The 21,917-nt window shown below is 36.9% G+C and overlaps 1 protein-coding gene and 1 pseudogene across 2 annotated transcripts in view; both read right to left on the bottom strand.

Annotated features, from left to right (window-relative positions):
• The window catches only part of ANK3 (ankyrin 3), a 556,993-nt gene that overhangs the window by 196,179 nt on the left and 338,897 nt on the right, over positions 1-21,917 (bottom strand). The gene's annotated exons all lie outside the window — the stretch shown is intronic.
• On the bottom strand, positions 172-290 carry LOC112482830 (annotated as a pseudogene).

Below are 21,917 nucleotides of genomic sequence, written 5' to 3'. Positions count from 1 at the left end.
ATAACACAATCTATTTATGTACTATAGAGTGGATGTATGTTAATGTTGTTTCTAGTTTGGGTGTAAGATGAACCGTGTTGCCATCAACATTCTGGCCACTAGTTCTGGGGCACAGAGGCAACGTTTTTTAAAGGTATATATTTATTGGCTCATTCTTTTTTTTTTTTTTAACACCTACAGCACCTGGTATTCCTAGCCGGTCTCCCATCCAAGTACTAACCAGGCCCGACCCTGCTTAGCTTCCGAGATCGGATGAGAATGGGCATGTTCAGGTTGGCATGGCCGTAGACTAAAGGTATATATTTAAAATAGCATCTTAAATGGTGAGTCACTGGGTGTGTGCTTATTCAACTTTACTAGTTAATGACAAACTTTTTTTTCCAAAGTGATTTTTACCAATCTATACTTTCCACAGTTTGTGATTATTGATTGTGAGCTAATATTCCTTAGAAATTAATTTTTGGGAATTCTTTTGGAATTTAAGGTTGCTTCTGCCCGTTTCCTAGAGGTACTATCGACCCCAAAAGCCTTGAGGGTTTTTGGTTTTTAAGACTATACAAATTTAGACCAAACTGGTATAGATATGAGGAATTCCTTGTGGTTACAAATACTTAGGGGAGAATTTTTTCCCTTTCCATTTGGTAACAAACTGAAACACGCACATTTTTGTTATACTTTTCCACGTGGTGGGTTTACTTTCTGTCCAACCTTATATTTGGGGCCCAGCTTAATGAGGGGAGGTCTCTTATTAGACTGTCCATTCTGGGCATGTTCTAGGCTTTGTGTCCTATGTCTATGCAGCCAAGTAAAACTGGTTATTGCTGGAAATATGCTTAAGCTTTTTTTTTTTCCCACCTTATTACTTGTCCAGTTTAGGTCCTAGCCGCGTAATGTCCAGATTATTCTAACACCACCAGGAGGTTGTTGTCAGCACACTGCCCCTAGTTGAGTATTCCAGAAGCACCAACACTATTCAGGGGCTCTTGAGGAGCCACTGAAGGTTCTGAGAAAATTCTGACAAGGATGAGAGCCGCAATTAAGTGAGGGCCGACTACAGGTCAGGGACCTCACTAAGCAGTACATATATTATTATACACACATTGTTATTCTTTAAAAATCAATCAAGATGGGAACTTTTATTATAGATGCAAAAACTGAGTTTCATATGTTAAGTGGTTTGCCTAAGGTCACGCAGCTCATAAGTAAGCAGCAAGAATTGAAAGCCACAACTTCTTGATAATAAGCCCAACTCTTTCCTCCATACCAGCAGTTCTGTGGAGCCCTAGGGTTCAAGAACACTGAGATCAAGAGTAAGGCTGAGTAAGCAGAGTTCCATATGCCTACCTTTAGTTTCATCCTAAATAGATCTACTTTTACATGTTTAAATACAGTTGATGACATGCTTCACTTGTAAAAATGTTCCTGCTTTTAAACCATAGTATTCAATCAACTTCTATGGCATAGACTCTGAGGTCCTTAAAACCTGCCCCAAACAAACACTTCCAGCCTTTACTAAAACATGAATACTGATCTTGAATAAGTAATCCAGATGGCTTATTATTCTTTAAGGGCTTATTACTTCTTGATAATTTCCCTGGCAAGGTGACTTCACTCAGGATACCCCTTTGCCAGTAATGCTCATCACCGCTGCTTGCGCCTAATCCCCCATCAAGAGAGTCACCTACTAAATCCTACATCCAGCTCAAATGTCACTTCATCTTTGCTGTTTTCCCTGTTAAACACTGGGCATAACCCCTTCTCTCTCCAGATTCCTATAGCACTTAGTCGGGTCAGCTTAGATGCCAGCTATCCCTTCAAGATTGCACTGTAATCTATTTTAGGGCAGGTCCATGTCCTGTTCAGAGATTATTTTTGAATAACAAACTCTTAGCAAGTGCTGAACAAAGAAATGTTGATCTCCAATGTGTAGTCCCGTGCTCTAACTATTCTTTAAGAAGCAAAAGCCTACACCAATTTAACTTGGAACAAAAAAGTCTGCTTTGTACCTTCTCCAGTCTCTTGTTCTCTCTCCGTTTCAATAGATGAAGAAAGAGAAGAGTCTAGTCACAGAATTAGGAGTTCTTCCAAACTTCAAGAGAAGATAAAAGAGTGAGTCTGAGTTTATTCTGGTTTCTTAACTCAATTTAGGCACATAGCTTGATTTTTAATATGCTTGCTGGGATCACCTATGGAGCAATCGTTTTGTTTTAGCAGTTAACTGACAAAAAATATGCAGGTAAAGTCTGCATTCTGTTGTGCCTGATGAATCATAAAGCATTTAAATATTCTGATATAATCATTAGGCATTTATAATACGTGAGGCATTTTCCATAGATTGGGACATACTCATTCTCAGAAGTCTGTGAAATCTGTGCTATTATCATCTGCTTTGTGGCAGATTAGAAAAATCAGGTTAGGTAATTTGCCAAAAGGAATTCTTCTAGAAGCAGAACCTGGATTAGAACTCATGTCCTTAACGTGAGTTCTGTCCTTAACCCCTACTATCCAATGCCTTTCTTGGCTGTTATTCCAGAGTGACATAAAAGAGAAGAAGGAACTTAAATTTGCTAACTAAAGAAGTAAAGAAACATCAGCAACAATTATTCAGAGTCATCAGAGAGAAAGGTACTCTGCTAAGTTACTTTGTATATATGAATTTAACAATCCTCAATACTGATATTTATATATTTTAAAAGAGAAAATAGAAGCACCTACAGTCAGATAGTGTTGGAGCTGGAAGTTGAATTCAGATCTGTGTGATATCACATCCCAGGGATATATTGCTGGAGTATGGTAACTGTCTTTTTAACCAAACTCTCTCATTTACTATTTCTTTTGTCTAACAGCACTGATGCCCAAGTATAGGTGAATTTTCTCTGGGATTCCCATACCTGCTGGTTCCTATTAGTAGTCAATTGTATTTTCTTCTCTAACATGTTTATGTCAGTTGTTCTGGTTGCTGTAATTAAGTATTTAATTAGGTATTATTTAAACTATGAAATGGTACATAGAGAAAGAGTATTTTATGAAAATAAAATTAAATTCTTTGGAAAGACTTATTAGAAAGAAGTTCCTAAAAATGTTGCTGCTGAATCTGACATGGATGAGACTATTGTAAGGAATGAAAAAAAATTCAGAACACTCCAGAAAGATTCTATACTCAGGTTACTTCACTGATTAATTTTTAGCTTTCCTTTAAAGATACGGACTCTAAGAAAAAGCATTAGTGTTATGGACGGACAACATGAACTCTAGTCAGCAGACCCACGCTTGGAGAAAAGGCCTCAATTTTATATCCCACATTTGATAAATGGATGCACATTTATTTGGCTTAAGGTAAAAACCAAATGTTTAACGAATATGTGTACTTTTATGATTCCTGGCTGCTAACCATTTTTTAGAAAATCAACAAAAGAACTACTAATATAAAGTTTACCGTATAAAAGGCCTCCTATTAACTATGCTTTCTACTACTCAGGAAGATCCTAAGACACCTCTCACAAAGCTTCTCCCACTAAAAATTTCCAGAAGCATTATCTAGATGCCCGGATCCAACAGATCACATTGCCTGGTTTCTGGTAATACATCAGAAAGTATGGACCAGGAAGAACAACAATTTTCTGACCTTCTCACATTGTACATGCTAATTTAAATGTCAATTAGGATACCAGTATATTTATGCAGACATATCCAGGAAGTACATTAATCTGTTTTCTTAAATCCACAATCTAAACTCCACTGTGAGTGAGGCTGTGCTGAAGGTGAAATCGCAAGTCTGTACTTGAAGTAGTAAATAATACATCTTTTCTAACTATTAAGATAATCTTCAAAGTAAATGTTACATTGTTTTTCCATCACCAGGATTAAGGGTTCATATTTAATAAAGGGTTTAATATCTAGCAGTGAAGCAGTAATGTCTACTTTGCCTTTACTGAGAGAACGCAGTTACTGCTTTCAATTTTATAATCTAGCTGTGCAACTGAAGCAAGCATGTGAAATTGGAATTTTTAGTAGAGGAACCTATAGAAGCTGTGAGAGTCCATGGAGGTTCATTAAGCACAGCCATTTCTGCATCTTGGGTATAGCTTGGAAACCAGCTAAGAGGAGGAGGTAAGACTTCAAGAGAGGACTTTGTGGGGAGAAGAAAAGTGGGTGGAGACGCAGAAATGAAAAGGAATGGTGAATAGACAATCTCCACCGAAAAGGAGAGTCCCTGGGGGAAATAGTATATAGCAGAGGTTCATAGAAGATTTGGAATGGCAGATAAATCTGATTTAACTTCATCATAAAGATACCAGGAGATGGTGAAGGGTTTTAAGAAACAGAAGGAAATCATTATATCTATATTTTAACCCAAGTGATGGCACATTAGAATATGGGAGGAAATGGAGACCAAAAAAATCTGTAGGTCAATGGTGGTCAACCTACCATGACAACGACAACAACAAAGCAGACATTCAGGCCCTACCCCCAGAGATTCAACTGGTCATTTTGATAAACGAAACTCAAATGATTCTAATGTGCAACTAGAGGTGAGAGACACTGAATTAGGTCATTATAAAAATACAGCTCTATGTAATATCGAGGTTTGGGGGATAGCAGGTGGAATGAAAAAGAAAGGAGTGCTGCAAGAGGCATTCTGAAGGTCTGCTGACAAACTTTTAACTTTACACGAGAGAACGTTAAATTCTAAATGCTAGATTTAAAAATTTTGGCTTTCATGTCCGCCTCTCTCCCCTTTCTCATACTCTTCTATGGTTCCCTTTTTAAAGCAAACTTTTACAGCCAGAAATCGAAGATGAGAGGCTTTTCTTGGTAACACAGCAGTAATTTTTGGTGACTAAAGTAATACAGATTTGTAAATTACTCTCAATCAGGAAAGGAACTTATGCAGTATGGGGCTTGCTTATCAAAATCCTCAAATCCTCTATGGCACTGATCCTCAATTAGTGATTTTAATGCCAATTACACTTTTGAAGTATAAATGGAGGTGCTTTGCAGAACTTCTCAAAATCCAAGATAAATGTGTTTATTTGGAATAAAATTTTCAATGAAAAAAGGTCAAGTCACTTGAGAGTCGCATTCTTCTGAGTTTAAGGCTTTGATGTAGGACATGGGGCCGTGGTCCTGCCCAAACACATGAGGGTTTTTTGTTTTTTTTTTTTTTTTTTTTTACTCACTAGACTACAGCAGAATCACTGCTTATATCCTGGGACTCGTCCACTGAGATAGTGCCCATTCAAAGTTGCCAGATATTTTAGAGTAAGATATCATATGCTGATATTTTATAGATATCTTGCACAGTGACTTAATTTCTGACCAATGTCAAAGGAATGCGACCAATTGTGCAAACCAAAACAACTGTGACATTCATGCAACAATCTGCCTCCTGTCAATAAAAACCCTCAGATTTTTAGGAGACTGTTTTCTCTCTCTCTCTCTCTTTTTTTTCCCCCACCAAAGGGGTATTAGGTATTTATGTTTGCAAATAGATCCTTTTTAGGTATGTGTTCAGGGTGGATACAAAGATTTTTTAAATAAAGGGGAATTTTGTGTGTCTTTTGCATGTCAAGTGCTTGAAAAAAAATGAACTCTTTTAGTTAGGGAAAACCTTGGGTTATTAAGATTTTATTCTTTTTTATTTAATGGTTACCCAGTTATTGAAAATAAAACAACAGTAAGAGGAAGGTTTGGGGCTTAACCAGTAAGAAAAATGCTCCTCATGTCTACCTCTATCTTTAATCATCACTTGCAAAACCACTCAAGTATAGGGGTCTGCCTCCACAGATTCCCTCTGATTGCTACAAGGCTGCCTTTGTTTGTATGGATTTTGCTTGGAAGTAACCTCAGTTCATCCCTGAAAATGAGGTCACTGTCCCCTAACACATGTTAGGCATGGTTAGCATCTTTACACTGGGACCTTTGCCAGAAAGGCCCCTGCTGTCGCAAATTTCAAACCTGCCAGGGTGTCTGTGCACAGTGGCCTCTCTGAAATGGAAAGGCAAACAACACTCCCATCTTTATCTTTAAGTAGAACGGAGTGGGACTCAGTTAAAAAAATAAATACAGGGCTGGCAGGCTTTTGTTTTTACAAAGGCAGTGTTTTCAAGAGATTTACTTTGCCATACTGATAAAACCCGCTCTCATCGAGTCTGTCTACTATGATCTGGTTTACATCAAAAGGAAGATGCAGAATCCACCCCCTTGCAGTGTCTTTTCTCACCCAGAATTCAAACTCCTAAAAATTCTCCTGGAGATTGATTAGAAATAAAAAGAAATACAGAGAAGAAAGATGTTTACCATAGGAAAAATGAAAAGTGCACGTTGGGTGTTTTTGGTTGGGTATTTCCAATATTTTTCAACGTAAAGTTGATATGGTTCAGCTGCCGAACAGGATTTGAGTTTGTCTGAAATTTTCTGATAACGTAAAGAAAAAATTTAAATATCCATTTTAGATGCCTCTCAAGGGATATAAAACCATATGTAGTAGGGGAAGAGAGCTGTGTATGTTTTAATAATACGAGGTCAACATAGTAATCTTTTGTTCTGATTTGTACTAATAGGTACAGAATTTGAAACCAATTGGACTTCGAATTTTTGTTTTAAAAAATTTCCTCATTATATAGAAGTTTCAAGGGATCTTGGTGTGCTGTACACACAGATTATGTCCTAACACTATTATGTATTGGTAGAATGCTATAAATCATGTTACTAAGTGATAGAGTAGATACATTTTAAATAGAATTAAATAGACTAAATGAAAGGTGAATTCCCTCCTTCCTTTAAAAACTCTATGAGATTATGCAATGATATACAGTGAAAGTACCTTAAAGCTAATGGTAAATGGTGTATTTCCCAAATGAGCAAAAATGGAAAAGTGCTAATAAACGTCCTGTTGAAGCCAGGGTACTTAACGCAAGACATAGACGGAGAAGTAGCTCTTTATCTAAAATGATTTTTGAAATTTAAAATGAAAACAAAATGAACTCTTTCACTTTATTTCATTCAAGGACATTTTAGGACACGGTGTTTTGTCTTACGTAAGAGTGAAGTTATACAAAAGGGACACAACCTTAAAATTTGTAAAATATTTATCTTTGGTTATTCTGACATGTATAGATCCAAATAAATAAGCCTGGAAAATAGACACAAATGAAAATACCACTTTTGAAAGGTATGTTTTGTGGGTATATTTATTATCAGGCTTGTCTGAAACCTCTGCTGTGTTTGGACATGTTTCTGGTAATCTCCTAGGACAAAGACTCATGAAAGAAATGACAATATGTTGCTTTGAAAAAAACAAGTCTATCCACAGCAATCTCGATGCTCAGAAATTCAGAACATATAACAGCCCTGGAGAAATTTTCTTTTTTCTTTTTCTATCTTATGCCACAAAGATGAAATATTAATATGAGGTAGATTTAGTCCTTGTGGAAATTTTAAGCATCTTTATTTTAGGAAATTATTTTTCCCATTGAGTTAAAACAAGAATGCAATCAAAGAATGCATAAAATAGTAGTTGATGTGGTTCATAACGTGCAAATTTTGTGGACGACAGTCTATTCAAAACATATGACTGAAACCCTTTCCATCTTTTGGGCAGAAGGCGAGTGATGAACAAAAATGTAGAGCCACTGGGGTCTTAGACTTTATCATTGTCTGTCATCCCTTTTTCTTTTCTGTTTCATTTAGTTCATTTGTCTCAGTTATTTCCCACATGAACATACATTTTTTAAAGAAATTCTCTGTTGTTCTCCTGTGAGCGAGGCTGCCTATAAAATACAGTAATTTGTACCCCATTGCTCAGCCAAGGAAATGGCCGTCTTAAATGAACAGGCTTTTCCACGCCGGAAGGATCATGTACTCCATCATGCCTTCCTTTACTATTGTGTTATAGCGTGAGGGGCATGTATGAGCCCTCAACTCTTCTCAACAATATTTACTAAATAATCTCAGGGTTCATAGCCCTGAACTGGTGAACTGGTAAGCAAAATTTCAATATAGTAATAATTATGTCCTAGTCTTAATACACAGCTTGCTTTGTGTTAACAACAAAAGTACATTTATTTTTTTACACAGCCTTATTTTTTGAGGTGTGTAGAGATCACCGAATTATCTCTATTTGTATAAATAGGATATTGATGCAAAGAGAGGTATGATTTGCTTAACTAGTTAGGAAATGGCTAAAAATAAAATTTGAGGTTCCTGGATTTAATGCTCTTACCAGTACCTCATCGTACAAGAAAGAGGATGAATTATTCCAATGAATATAGGGGTGTGTATATCTTTTTGCATTAGTATTTGAATTTCTTTGGCTAAATACCTGGAATTGAAAGTGCTGGGTCACATGGTAGTTTTATTTTTAAGTTTTTGAGAAATCTCCATGCTGTTTTTTTATAGTGGCTGCACCAATTTACAATTTTACCAACAGATTGCAAGGATTCCATTTTTTTCCATCCTCACTAGCATTGTCTGTTGATTTATTGACGACAGCCATTGTGACAGGTGTGAGGTGATATCTCATTGTGGTTTTAATTTGCATTTCTCTGATGATTAGTGATATTGAGCACCTATCCATATGTCTATTGGCCATCTGTATGTCCTCTTTAGAGAAATGTCTATTCAGATCCTCAACACTAATTCAAAAAGATACTCATCCCTATGTTTACTGCAGCATTATTTATAAAAGCCGAGATATGGAAGCAACCTGTGTCCATTAATAGACAAATGGATAAAGAAGATGTGGAACACATGTACAATAGAATATTACTTAGCCATAAAAAAGAATGAAATCTTATCGTTTGCAACAACAAGGATGGACCTAAAGGGTATTATGCTATGTGAAATAAGTCAGAAAAAAACAAATACCATGATTTCACTTATATGTGGGATCTAAGAAACAAAGTAAACAAAACAGAAACAAATTCACAGATACAGAGAACAAATTGATGGTCGCCAGATGGAAGTGGGGTTGGGAGAATGGGTAAAAAAGGTGAAAGAGATTAGAAGTACAAATTGCCGGTTATAAAAATAGTCACAGGAAATTAAAGTATAGCATCGGGAGTATAGTCGATCATATTGTAATAACTATGTATGGTGTAAGATGGGTATTAGACTTATCAGGATGATTGCTTCATCCTGATAAGGTATATAGATGTCTAATCACAATGTTGTACACCTGAAACTAATATAATATTGTTTGTCAACTGTAATTGAAAAATTAAAAAAGGTTTAAATAAATAAATTAGTACACAATTTTATGGTTTAAACAAGTAAAAGAACTTAGCTGAAGATTTTCCTGCCAGACTCCTAGGTTGAATGGGCTCTCCAAGGTCAACTGGTCTAATCTCCCTTTCCCCAAAGTATATACATGTTGTAACTCTCCCTACACAGTGACTCTACGTATCCTGTGGGGAACAACATCTAAATATTGTGACCCACGCCTCACAGATGAAGAGGGCTAAAAACAACAGACAGCTTTGCCTCTTGAGGCATCAAATGAAGTTGCTCTGAACCCCCGATGAGACAGTATTATGCAGTCAAAATTTGAAAGTCTGTGGGAATCTTTGTTTATAGGACAAATATCAGTTGTTGTATATCTTGGCTAAACAAACTGCAGGCTCCCTTATAAATGCACTTTGTAATACTAAGATACTGCTACTTATCACTTAGGAAATGCATAGCAATTACTTCTGGCATTATATATGGTAGATTATATAAAACACGTCAACTTTGGGATTTTTCCATTTATTTGGTATGTTATGAATCAGAACAAGGATGTCAGGGCTTCATGCCTAAGGATCCTTATTATGTAGGAGGCATTTGCATGAGTCCTAAAATATTTAATCCAGGGAACTATTCACATTTTAAATATAGCAACTGAAAACAGTGATAAGCTAAAATTGGTCTAGGTATCAGGAGAAAAGAGAAAGGATTTACTTGAGTAGATGAACACTTTCCAAACAGTCTTTTTCCTTTTCTTTTTGAGATCAGGAAATAAATAGCTTGTTTTTAGTGTAGATACACTTAATATTGCGAACATAACTATTTTCTTCCAATGCATAAATATACTTTGTATGGTGGGACTCAGCCAGGAAATCACAATACACTGGACTGAGCTGCCTGGTCAGATAATTAGAGGCCTGGAGTTGAAAGCCCAGAGGAATTGAAGGGTGAGGCCCACAGCACCAGAGGGAGAGGAGGCGGTAGCTAGTGACAGAAAGGGTTCTTGAATTTATTGTCCTAAAATGTGTGCCAGCTGGTGCAGCTGGAGCCTTGCTGGTAAATGAAGCTCTCTGCCTTTTGGGGGGCTCATGGTGAGGATGGTTTCATACTGATTCTCTTTAAAACCCATTTACCAAAATGCTATTGCTCTTTTCATTAAATTTTTCATTTCTACTCAAGTCTATGATCAACAAAGAGATCTCAGGAGCCCCTGGTGAAAATACAGCTAAATAAGTTTTTATTTCAATGAATAAAAATATGTATTTTAAGGTAAGGTTAAGTAGTGATAGATAGATTGAGAGACTGATTTGTGAATATTAAATAATTTTCAAGCAACATTTACATTTTTCTTGGACAAGATTTAAAAATAGAAGACTTAACATCTTTACATTGAATGCTATGAAATGGAAGAGAGCGAAAAAGCACAAATAGTACCCAGATGCACAAGAGATTTTTAAGAAGTACAATGAAAACAGGTAATAAAGATAATAAAGAAGGATGTTCTTTTCAATTACATAAAACACATGAGAGTAGACTTTATCTCAAAGTTAAGGTCACCACTGGAATATGTAGCTATAAGTAATTACAACATAGTAGGTGACTTTAAAATATCTGGTTATATTACAGTCTAACAGTTAAGACATATTACAGGGATCTTGGGAGTAAAGACTTATATCTATGGAGATGCCCTTTATGTATGAAGATGAAAGTACTAAATCAGGGTTGGCATGTCATACAGATTTTTTGTGTTTGAAAACAAAAAGTAATGGATTAGTTTAGACCTATCAGCAAGTCAATAAAAGTTTGACAATTTAAGAGTTCAGGCTCTGGAGCCAGATGCCCCGGTTCAAAACCTGGCTCTGCAATTTACAAACTCTGTGACGCTAGACAAGGTATTTAAATATGTTGACAGCAGAAGACAGATCCTCATATCTATTTCTATGTTCAATCTGTGGCAATGTATTGTTTTGGTTGAAGTATGTGAAGGAAATCTAGTCTCAAACAGATAACGGAGTTAGAAAAGGGGGACCTCACAGGAAGTGGAATACTCTAGAAGAGTCTCGGGACACTTGGGGGTTCTTAGACCACACTTTGACAGTGGCTTGTCTACAACAAAGTTGTCAAAGATTTACTTCATGGTACAGATGCCTACCACCTCTGAACAGAATAATTTAGGCAAGAGCTATGACTGAACAGGAAGATGAGGTCTAAATGAATGCAGTGCTGCTATTTCTGCACAGTATGGACCAGGATCACGCTAACTGCCCCGTTTTTTGCCTTTTTGCTCCCTTGCTTCAGCCCTCTTCCTGATAGGATCTTTCCAATTGGCTTTGTCCACATACTCCAAATACTTTGACACTACTCACTTTTCCAGTGGATAATACTGTTCTCAGAATGTCAACTTAATATTCGTGGAAATGACATGTGAGAAATGAATAACACATCCCATTGCAATTGGTGCCGCTATGTCAGAGAGATAGCATGAAAATTCTTTATAGACAACTTGTCATTGTCGTGTAAACACAACTACATATACAAATCCTATATTCCGGGAAGCTTCTAGACTGGAAAACAATCTCATTTTGGTCACTCAAGTGGAAAATTACTTAGTAATATTTTCTGTTTAAAATCTTTTAAAATATTTAAAATACTGTCTCTTATTATAAAATTAAATGGTGGCTAGAAGGTTCAACGTTATTTTAAATTGAATTTATTAAATATTTTTGGCTCTTTTTCAGCTATATAAGTAATACCAACTTTACTTTCAATTTAATTCAAATACTCTTTTAATGAGATGCTTAAAATTATGAGAGGCTATACTTTTTAAAGATGAGGATTTGTTTAAAAATTCTAACATTTATTGAGTGCTTAATACACACCAGGCTCAGGGGATCAAAAGATGACTAAGACCCAGTCTATGTTTACAGAGCTACAGAATTCAAAGTAACATTTAGCTTATTGACACAAATGTTTTCAAAATATAACAGAATAATCATTGAATTATAGAAACAAGTAAATCGGTAATATATCGAAAAGATGCTAAGTTAAAACACAATATAATCAAGAATTCAAGACTAGATAAAACTGAAGCATACCCAGATTTTACAAAGCAATTTGACATTGACTTTTTATATTTTTTAAATTGGTTACATCTTTCACTTGTCAGTTGACCCCCCCCCCAAAAAAAAATGGCATAAATGTCCCAATATTATTCTCTGGAAATGAGTATCTATCATGAATGTCTATACAGATCTTTATTTCATATAGTAGTCAAAAGTAGACCCTAAAATAAAAGAAATTCTTTGTCGGCTTTTATGCTTAATAAATGATTAATTAGTAACTGCAGATATCTACCTAATATACTCTGAAATTTGTTATATAACCTAAAAATAAATTCATCAGTAGTATTATTAGAAGACAGTTTAATTTTTATTACTAGATTTTACAACATATTCTCAGGACAATAGTAAAAAGAAAAATAATAAATATACGCATTAGGATAAAGAGTTGGCAAATATAGTTTTCTCTGTGACTAAAAAAGCCTTAACATTATAAAAAGAATGACTGTTCAAAAAGACATGACACCTAGATTTCAATTCTCTTTTTTCTTATAAATATTGTTTAAAATTGATTATAGCCAAAATTTTTAACTGAGAGAAGGTGGTATCTTTGCATTTTCACATAGAAGAAAACAGTTAGTTGATGAGTAAAAATTATACTACATAACTAAAAATTTCCATTTCAAAACAAGAAACTATAGTCTCAGCAACAAAAAGACAGGTTTATTGATTCCTCTTTTGAGACTGACTATATAAATTTTCCTATTTGCCCCCAACTTCCCAAAGTGAAAATTATCGGCAATAAAATTAGGATTCTCCCAATAATTAAGTATGCATTTATTAACTGATTACTGAAAACCAGACATACAAAATAGAGCACATCTGAGTTTGAAGATAAAAAATGAAATAATACCAAGAATTTTTATATGGTATTATAATAGAGTACCTTTATAAGGCTTAAAAATAATTTTCAGCTATTGAAAGCTCATCATTAGCTGTCTCTAAAATGCACATTAAAATTGCATTAAATTTAAGCTTTGCTCAATAGCAGAGTCTAGCTTTCTTTTTTATGAGCATTATTTGAGTTCAAGTTTAAGAGTTAATTTTTCATAAATCATTCATGGCAAAATTAGTTCTTCTATAAAGACTTGATTATTAACAGCACACGAAAGTGTCTAAAATTGGGAAAGTTACATAAATATCTACCCTTTTGGAAAGTTTGTGCTACAAATGTTTCACAATAATAAGTTGTAAAATCACTGAAAGTTTCTCCCAAAACAAAGACTAAATGAACCTATATAAAATCTCTAAACAATACTATAGAAACCACAAACTAAACAGAAGTAGCGAGACGTATTAACAATCGTTTGTGAAAATGTAATTATCTACTATACCCTCTTTGCAAGGATTTTATCCATAGTGCAGCTCATGCAGATAGACTGTTCAGTCTCCCATTCAAGTCAGAGATGAAAACAGGAGATGAATAATTCTTATTCATTGTCCAGCTAAACCCAGTACAGCAATAGTACATGCTACTCTATTGTGACGGGACTTCTGTGTGATCTGTGTCGGGTCAGTGCCCTTCCAGAGTCACTGCTTAGGGCAGGATAATTTCAAATTCAGTCTGTCATTTTATTACATGTTTTTTTAAACAGCAGGCCCACCAAAACAGAAAATGCTGCACATATGGGCTGATTCAAATGCTTTTACCATTTAGTTGATATATTCTGACATGAGGCAGAAACAAGATGGTCTGCTTTTATTTGAGCTTTCCTTTAGATCTTTTTTTTTTTTTTTAAATTTAACTCGATCCATAAAAGACCAAAGCTTGTCAGGTATATTTTTTAGGATCTGTTATATCTGCACTTGGCTCAAAACTTCCTAGCAAATTAGTATTTCTCACAGCCAAGTCTCACTAGGTAATCAGCGAGTGTTGTTATGATTACATATACATAAAGTTTTCAGTTCCACAACTAATAGAACAGAATGCACATCCAAAGTTCACCCTTCAACACAGCTCATAATTTTTGATGGCTGAATCAATTTTTTTTAGGGTGACATTATATATATAATTTTTAGGACACATCTGCCAATATGCTTATATTACTAGTAAGTTATAATTAATGCCTGTGATTCATAAACAATATTTATATCTTTATTATGAATCTCAAAATTTAATCTTCAAAGGCCTTTTCTCTGAGGTACACAGAATGTTTGTAGTTTCACTCAGATTAAAATCTTATAAATGTCTACTCTAAAGTATAACAACATTCTGTAAAGTTCATAAGAATATTCTTTGCTAAAAGATTAATCTATCTCTAAAAATACAAAGATTAAAAGTAAATCTATTTAAAATAGGGACTAAAATTTTGAAGTTCTCCAAATTGCTTTTTATAACACTATGAAATGACAGTTATTTTCTCAAAACCATTAGCATGTGTGCCTACCTGATGTTAGAACTAGCACCAATGTGTCACCTTCTAGTTATTATGACCATTTCACTAAATTTTGCTTACAAATTGTTCATTTTATGCTCAGGATTTGATACACGGTATTAATAGCAAATACCATGCATAGTATATGTGCGTTCTCATAGTTAAAACGGGTATTAACCAAAAAGACACAGAAATGAGATAACATGAAATTTTAAAGTATGCCATAATCTAAATAGTATTCTATAAATCCCTCAGAATCAAATACTTCAAAATTTTGTAAACTAAAGCAAATATTTACTTCCTTTTCCCATGTAGCATCCAAAAATGGCTTACTATGCTAATTCTTTAAAATTATTAAATAAAATTAAATATTTGTACCTGTGTGCAAATCTATTGAAACAGAAATAAAACTACATTTTCCAACCTCTAATTACATCCTCCATCTACCATTTATATGAATTTCCAAAACAAATTTGAACTCTATGGTGTTCTCACCTCCAATTATAAAACTCCACATTTCCCCTTGCAATTAATATACCATAAAAAGGTGAGTTTTAAAACCCACAGATTTCTCTTGAGAAAAGTGGGAATATTTAAACCTTCTTACATTCTTGGATCCAATAGGCCCTTCCCGCACCCCAAATTGCCCACTACCTCTCTGCATTTTATTAAGCACCCTCTTAAGAAAGGCCTGAGATGAGAATACTCCAAATTACATCATAGGCAAAACATACCTAGAATTCAGATCCGAGCAAAACAGAAAGGACAACCCATTGTCCCCCCACACTGAAATCAGGGGATCCACGGTGCAGACAGCCAACTTCCTTCCTATCTGGCAACAAACATTTTTCAAAAGGTACGACTATCCAGGCCAAAGCAGCACTTCTATAAGGAAATGTAAATGCTTACTTGTTCTGGGAAGCTCTCTCCCTCTTCCACTGCCATTCTGTGTGGCCAAATATGAAACCTGATAACTCAATTAGTTAACACTTTGGACAGAGCATTGCATCTAAAAATATCAGCCTTGGGAAACGTAAAGGTTTTTCTACTTCCCAGGAAAGAGGTAGAAGCTGGTCAGAATTTTCTTAACTCTTTAAATGGGGGGTGAGTGGGAGCAGACAGGAGTATAGAAACTGCCTTACAAATAATGTAGCACCTCCCAGAATATCCCACTGACTTACCATATTTGTGGCCTCCAGTCAAGCTCTGCGTATTTAGTCATGATATGGGGAATACCGAAAATAACAGGGCAATCAGCTGGAAGCGTACCCTGGCTGCTGGGAATCACTCATGAAGCCAGCTTTTGTCATTCCGCTTATCAGCACTTTCCTCTGGATGCAGGCTTCTCTGACATTCCTTCTAAAGACAATACCACCATTTTCTCCTCTGTCTCTGGAATCCAGTCAGGCTTGCCCTTTACTAGTGGGCTTTTTAAACTGAATTTCTTTTCCTATATTAGCTTTACTACTGAATATATGTATGCATATGTGTGCCCGCGCACGCGCACGCACACACACGCACAGTGAAAGCATACTGTACTGCCAAGGAGAGTTCTTACAAATCTAATTTCCTTCTGAGGGCAAAGACAACCAATGATCTTTTTAAAAATACAGCACTATACAAAGCTCACGTGTAAAACCAGGAAAAAAAATACTCATCGAATGCCTCTGGTTAATTAAACTAATTGAATCCAGTTTTCCATTATTGTAGGGCACAAAATACTTAGAAAACTTTTTACTAGCCTTATTCTTGAGATCAAGAGTCAAAGTTCTGAGAAACCCATCAACATAAGATAAGAACTTGTATTTATGTTTTATTTTAGGACAGTCATCAATAGCTCCCTTAAATCTGCAAGGCTTGAAGGAAAGTGTCCGTGGTGGACTGAATTCAATTTTAGGAACATCAGTATATAAGTCTATTCATTCAAAACACATTTACATAGAGCCTACTTTGTGCCTACTATTCTAAGTGCTGGGGTGAAGTAAGCAGAGAAGGACAGTGAACAAGACAGAGAAAATATATGCCTTGATGAAGTTTACATACCACCAGGCAGACTATAAGCTATAAACAAAATGAATAAATTATTGCATACCATCAAAAAGATAAGTGCTATAGGGAAAATAGCAAGAAAGGTGCATCAGAATAATGTGTTTAGGGAGTGGGAGGCTAAGCTTAATGTTAACGATAATGATACAATAATGTATACAGGGTATGATCTTATATAAATAATATGTTGAACCACATGAAATTGCTATTTTTATAGGTCAAATCTACAGGTATACCAGCAATTTTTGTGATTTAATCTAATAATATAATTACAGCCATTATTATTAAACAGTTAAGTTCTCTGCATCCAAGGCACTATATTAATTTCTTATGTATGTTCTTTTAGTTCTCATAGCTACGCTGTGAAGCAATCTTTATCTGTATATTTGTGAGACAGAAACTAAAATTCAGAAAGGTTAAGTAACTTGCAAAGGTCACCAGGAGTAAGCAGCCAGGATTTGAACCTAATTCCATGTGATTCTAGAGGGAAGGTCATACACTGGCAGCAAATAGCAGACACATATTTTCTTGGCCCTCACTGTGTTTACACAAATATTTTTAGTTGCCAACACTTAAAAATCGAGGGATTTCATGTCAAAATCTGGAGTTTCTGTTTAAAAAAGAAAATAACGCAAGGATCAGGCAACTGTGAGCTCACGTTTCCATTGGCCACAGTGTGTGGGTGCTTGGCGCTGGCTTCCCGCCTCGGCCCCCAGTATTCCTTACTGTCTTACCCTGGTCTGCTCCACTCCCTGACATTAAGTACCTGGCTGCCCAGAGGCACTTAAATTTGGGCCTCTGCTCTGAAGCCCGTGCTTCTGACCACAGTGCTAGTGATCCCAAGCGAGTATGACACCCCAGGAGGGCATGTGACACTCAAGAGGGGCGTGACACTTTCAGATGGTTCGGTCATGGCTCTGAAATTCCTGGGGAGTATGCTCACTATTGACTTTACATCTACTTCTTTCCTCCTTCCTGCAATTATTCCATTTATACAGGCACCACATACACGGTGAGCACTTAGTATGTGCTGAAAACTATGCTTTGGCAGGGAAAACCAGGAAAACCATCACCTGTTTACTGTGTCCATTTCTGGACTGAAACACAGTGAGGTGGAGCCAGAGTCATCTCTGGAACACAGCAAGTCTGATCCACATGCTGCAGATACGAGATGGGTAGGAGACAGAGTCAGATAGGGGGAAAGTTCCCATTAGCTGAAGCTCTAGAGAAGTGGAGGCTGATGACATAAGAAATCATTACCACCCCCAGGCCAGGCACTGCCTAGCTGAGGGCAAACTCTTTTTTCATCAAACCCCAGGCTACATCCCCATTCTTTCCTGTGAAGGTGCAGACGTCCTTCCAATGACATTTGCTATGTTTCTTGCCCTCTTCAAGGCTGTCCTTTATGTCTGTGTTAATCACACTCAATGCTAGGGGTCTGGGAGTCCGGGCCTGTGGATCTGCCCCTTGGATCCTACAGGCAGTCCCTAGGGTCTGCAATGGAAATCAGAGAGCAAGATGTCTGGCTCCAGGCAGGGCATCACAGCCCCAACCCACCCAGACCTCCCATGAGGAACTCACATTAGTGTTTAATTATGCCTACTGGCAAGGCATTATTCCTCACATCTAATGTAGACCTCTCCTACCAATTTCTTAATTTTCTGTCTTCAGTGAGAAGACAGAACTGTTGGTTCTTGTCTTCCAAATATCCAAACTGTCATTGAGTTATCCTCCCCGTCTAGTCTTCTCTTCTCTAGCATAAATACTTCCAACTGATTCAACTTTTCTGTGGGGCTCTTCAGAGAAAAGTACTCTATAATTATGTGAAATAAGAAGAGTAATAATCTCATAATTGTGTCTTTCAACCCACCTTCTGGCCAGGACATTTTGTTTCCCAAAGTATCGGTGCTCATCTCATAGATACTGCGGCTGCAAAAGGAGAAGCTAACACCCCCTACATGGTAAGCACGGGCTGACACGGGAGTCTGGCAGGTCCACCGAAAAACTAAATACTCCACAGTTGGATACTTCATGTTATGAGAATAAGTGTGCCTTACTTCAAGAAAACCCAATATTTAAAAATACATTATTACACACAAGATAAACAGTAGAGTAAATCACATAATCTCAGAGATCATCTAATCAAACCCCATCACTTTAAGGATGAAGAAATGGAAGCCTAAAGTGGTTCCATGATGGTACGTTCTGAATCAATGACATTGCTGCCTCTAGAATTCGTGAAAGTATTCCTTTAACAAGCATAAAGACTTAGAGTAGTTATACAGTGACTTAATTTACAAAATGATATTCAACTTGTGATTTTCAAGGTACAACAATACTGCTCAACGAAGGAAGGCAATGCTCATGAAGAATGATGGCATGAGTGTTGTTTCAGGTATTTATCGTTTGGGGGCTCAGACTAAGACATTTGCATCAGACTGTGTAAGAAAGAGCCACTGCCTCAACGCAAAGCCTGGTAATACTTTTCTGGATGGATCTTTAAGATACAGAGCAGCTTAGAAGTTATGGCCTTCCCATCAATCCAAATTTCCAACTAGGAACCAAGGAGTCAGTGTCTGCTCACGTCAAGCCATCCTGAATCATGAGTCATCCCACTGTGACTGGCCAAGGAAGTTATCTTTGAGAGCTGAGGATGCAATCTGGGCAGTGTGAGGGCGGGTGATGGCGATGCGGCATGCTGTGCCTCCCTCCCAATAGGCTGCTGGCTCTGTGCGAGATCCTCCACTCTCTCCTCTGGCTCTGCCCACAGGCTGTGAGTGCCCTGTGCTGTCTGCATTTTGTGTCACCAACTTCTAACCAAGGGCACCACACAGTAGGTGCCCAACAGATGTTTCAGGAAGGTACAAGGAGACAGAGAGGAACCGAGGCGAGGCTGGGAGCATCTGCATATTTAATGTATTCCAGAAATAATCTTCAATGTCAGAAACCATTTCAAGCAAGAGGAAGAGGGTTTTTGTGCCTGAAATCCCACTTCCTCACAATTTCTTTCAAGACCCAGGAGACAAATACCTGAAGAGTTGCCCCTCTCCCATCCTGTCCATCTGAAAACGGGCCTCCCACATACTAACTTATTTGTGAAGGTTAGATTGTCTTGAGATATCGCTAATATCTAGATTAGGGACCTTCACAGTGTGACCTGAGGGCCAAAACTGACCCGCTACCTGTTTCTACATAGCCTGCGCCCTAAAACTGGCTTTTACACTTTTAGATGGTTGAAATAAATTAAAAGAATAATATTTGTGACATGTGGAAATAACATGCAATTCAAATTTCAGTGTTCACAAATAAAGTGTTGTTGGAATATGCAGGAAACTGTATAGCCAACTAAATCCAAAATACTTACTATCTTCCCCCTTTCAGAGAAAATTTGCTAACCCCTGATCTAGGATCCCTGATCAAGGGTTTGGAGGTTGCATCCCCATGGTGCATTTCTGAAAGGCAGTGGAGTACCCTGTGCACCTAGTATGCTGTCTGATCTCTGAGACTGAAAATTGACAGAAACCCTACACAACTCCAGTAGAATGCATTTGCCCATTAGATTTATATGATACAAAATATCACTGTATTTAGGTAAAATTTTCAAGTATTAATATACTCTCTACCCCGTCTTTTGTCATACAAAATATTGGGCACTAGGACATAGATTCTGTGTTCAACATTTGGCATAAACATAAAATGTTTTCAAAGAGGAAAAAAAAATGACAGCCTTTACATCACTGATGTAGCTCCCGAAAACTTGTAGTAACAAAGTGTGCTCTCTCTTTTCACTGTTTCTCCCCTTCTTTCAAGCTGAGACCATGACACAGGCATTATTCACAGGAACACATGGAAAAAGCAGCTCACTGAGCTTTTAAGAGGGCAAATGATCTAATCTACAAGGAAGCTTTGAAACAGCAAAGTAATCTGGATTGGCTGTTTTCAATATTTTCCGTATCTTCATCAGGGCATATTCCATCCTTCTTTATCAGCGGAGAAATGCACAAGATAAAGGATAAAAGAGAAGTTTAGGGACCTGGATTGGACAGGAGACCCTTGACGCTGTAGGGAACCTGGTTTTCGATGGCCCCTATGGGTTCCATGGGGCCAGGGACTCAATGTAGTGAGGGTAGAAAGAAGACAAACTGGTCAGGGAGGTGATTCCAGTCCCCCCTCTTTCTCTTCATTCCCAGGACCTCAAGCCTCCAGCATACAAAATCCAGTGATAACCAATGTAGGCGAGTAAACACAACAGCTACCTTGGGGTCATGTTTAGTAAGACGACTGGTTCTATGGTGGAAATGGGCAGTCACTGAACCTACAAGAGGCCTGGCTTATCCCCAACAGAAAGTAGCTACAAATTCCTCTTGAGGTGGATGTCTGGGAGCCTTTTTCCTTGAGGTGCTACTCCTCCCACTGAGTCAAATGGACAATTTTTTAAAGAAAACTGTATTTTAAGAATTAAAAACACTATTAGTCCAGAAAATTATTCTTTGGAATAAATTATGAATTATTTGGATAGATTAGGGAAAAAAATCCTACCTTAACATGAGGAACTAAAAAGGCATTTACCAATAAAAGTTCAGGAGATAGAAAGAGAACAATTTAATAAATCAATGGGACTAAGTTACTAAGAAGCAACTCTACACTCTGGAATCCCGATGCCTATTCCAGACAGACCTGCAATTTACTGTTCTGTTGAGCTCCAGATTCTAACACAAGTAACTCTTAATGTCTAAAATGGGTAGAAATGATAGAATTATTGAAGCCCCTGCCTTTCTACTGAAAGTATTTTTTCTCCCCAGAAATGCAAAAAGGGAGTATAATTAAATATCTTCACATATCATTCCTACTGCAATGTCCTTTTCTTCAACTCTGGAACTGAAAAGGTCAAGTGGAATAAGTCACATGATGGTCTGCTGCTCTGCAGAAAGGACTGGCCTATGTCATGTGTTTTGTTCTAAGGGGTGAGAACACTTAATGACTCCAGCCTGCATTCCAACCCCCTTTTAATCTCTCTCAGGCCCCAGAGGATGAAGGGGGGCTGGGAAGATATCAGAGATGAGAAAAAGAATTCTCTCATCAAAGTGTCAGGCTTAGTGGAGAAAGGCCATCTTGTGCTGGTGGTTGTTTAATTACAAAGACAACATTCCTG

This window comes from Pteropus alecto, unplaced genomic scaffold (genome assembly GCF_000325575.1).
Source record: "Pteropus alecto unplaced genomic scaffold, ASM32557v1 scaffold155, whole genome shotgun sequence".
Taxonomy (NCBI): Eukaryota; Metazoa; Chordata; class Mammalia; order Chiroptera; family Pteropodidae; genus Pteropus; species Pteropus alecto.
Note: the sequence above shows the minus strand (reverse complement) of the source record. Positions and strands in the feature narration are given on the sequence as shown.